Source organism: Gossypium arboreum, chromosome 7 (assembly GCF_025698485.1).
Source record: "Gossypium arboreum isolate Shixiya-1 chromosome 7, ASM2569848v2, whole genome shotgun sequence".
In the NCBI taxonomy this organism is placed as follows: domain Eukaryota; kingdom Viridiplantae; phylum Streptophyta; class Magnoliopsida; order Malvales; family Malvaceae; genus Gossypium; species Gossypium arboreum.
Window position 1 is genome coordinate 47,541,070 of NC_069076.1, and position 2,429 is coordinate 47,543,498.

At 37.5% G+C, this 2,429-nt stretch overlaps 1 long non-coding RNA gene across 1 annotated transcript; it reads right to left on the reverse strand.

Annotated features, from left to right (window-relative positions):
- Positions 1-1,083: 1,083 nt before the first annotated feature.
- LOC128295614 (uncharacterized) lies at positions 1,084-2,190 on the reverse strand. Its single transcript, XR_008286162.1, has 2 exons — positions 2,155-2,190; positions 1,084-1,449 (listed from the first exon to the last, which is right to left on the reverse strand). It is a non-coding gene; the product is annotated as an uncharacterized LOC128295614 (long non-coding RNA).
- Positions 2,191-2,429: the final 239 nt, after the last annotated feature.

Below are 2,429 nucleotides of genomic sequence, written 5' to 3' on the forward strand. Positions count from 1 at the left end.
CTTCACCTAGAACCACGCATGCGACCTAGCTACATATATCCCATAGCTCTCTTGTCTACATGGTGTACACATAGTATCACCCATGCGACCTAGCTACATCATAATGTCTTGTAGCACTCTTGTACACATGATGTGCACTCAGCACCATACATGTGACCTAGCTACATACTATCTCAGATCATCCTATCTTTCAGAAGGTTCAACGAGATTTCTCTCTCTTTCCAACAATTTCACCAATCAAGTAATTATCCACAAACATATTTCCAATATTATTATAAAATATCATAATACAAGTAATATTGATGTATGACTTACATATAAACTTACATCTCATTTAATATCAAGGCAATAACATTAAATTACACATTGCCTTATTAAAAATCATATGAACTTACGATTTCCCATAATATCCATAATCATAGTGTAACACCCCGAACCCGAGACCATCGCCGGTGTCGGACACGAGGGGTTAACAAGCCAAGTTCCCTTGCTTTGCCCATCCATTTGACATTTTCAGTCAGGCTGGAAAACTGCATCACTGTCGCCTTAAAAATCATATCTCGAGTTTCAAAACTCGGAAACTGGTTTCGTAAATTTTCCCTGAATTTAGACTCATATATCCATCCATGGATTTATTTCTAGAATTTTTGGTTGGGCCAATTGGTACAGTTTATTAGTTAAAGTCACCCATGTTACAGGGATCGACTGCTCTGACCTTCGCGCGGTATAACTTGAATATCTCTCTGTACAGGGCTTTGATGCTGGTGTCGTTTGTTTCTAATGAAACTAGACTCAAAATTGAATCTGTAAATATAAGGTATGTCTCCTAATTCTTTTTGGATAATTTATAGTAAATTTTTAAAGTTGCGACAGGGAACCCAGAAACCGTTCTGGCCCTGTCTCACAATAGCTTTAATATCTCTTAACATGTAACTCCTATGACCATTTCGTTTCTTCCATATGAAAATAGACTCATCAAGGTTCGTTTACATAGCTTATTCACTATTTAATTCCATTCCTACGAATTTTGGTGATTTTTCACATTCACGTCACTGCAGCTGGCAGCATCTGTTTTAAGGTAGGTCTTACCTATTTGGTAGTCACCATGAACCAACTAGTCTTGCCATACATAGGTTCATATATGATCATTTTAACCATGCCAATGGCTGATCATATGACCAACATTCCCATTTCCAAGCCATAGCCACATCATGACACCAAATATATACATACAAACCACAATTAGTCTAAGTTCATGCTTCCTTTTTCGAGCCATTTTCGCATGGCCGTACATATATACATCACAACATATTTAACCAACAAGGGGTAGTCCTATACATGCCACTTCAAGTTCAACCAAAAATTTATACCAAAATGGAGGCTTGATAGTGTGGATGACTTCGACTTCAACGATCCCAAATCCGATTGCTTCGAGCGAAATCTAGAAAACTGAGAGCCAAAGCAACGGGTAAGCATTTTATGCTTAGTAAGTCTCAAGGAATATAATCAACTCTAATTACAGCAATACATTCACATAGCCAAATGCATCATTTCATTAATACACATTCTTACTTCACACTTCATCATTATATAATTTCACAAAGTATCAATCAATTCAATAACTGAAATTCATTAGTCGATTGAGCTAATGTTGCTCAAACATGTCGACTTTCCAATGCACATATAACGTACCTTATCCTTTGGGCCTTTCGAGTGTACTAATTGAATTCATTACAGCAACCAACACTCACGTCCAGCCCAATATTCTTCGAATATAACCGGATATAATCACGTGCACAAATGCCTTCGGTCTTAGCCCGGATAGAATAACTCGCATTTAATGCCTTCGGTCTTAGCCCGGATATAGCCACTAGCACAATTGCCTTCGGTCTTAACCCGGATATAATTTCCAGCATAATTGTCTTCGGGCTTAGCCCGGATATTATTCAATTTCTCATGTACACATACATCAATAATCATTGACATACATATTTCATTTTCGTTACTAAGGCTCAAACGCACATATATTCACAAGCATATTCGCCGGACTTAGCCCGGTATCATTCAATTTCTCATACACACATAAATCAATAATCATACACATCCATACTTCATCTCACATAATTCAAGTAAGGTCACTTCTTGAGGACTTACCTCGGATGTTGTCGAACGGCTTTTTCGGCTATTCGATCACCTTTTCCTTCCTTTGTCCAATTGTGGCCCTCTTAGCTCTTGAGCTAATTCAAACAAATTCAATTTATTAAAACCTCATTGTGCTTGCTTATGGCGAATATGACAAGGAGTTTTAAATGGTCATATGGCCACTCTTTAGCTTGAATACACAATGGTCATGCACATTTTATACTACATCAAGCAATTCAATACAATTTATTTGAGCATCAAGGAAAAGCTAAGGCCTTCAATAGGCT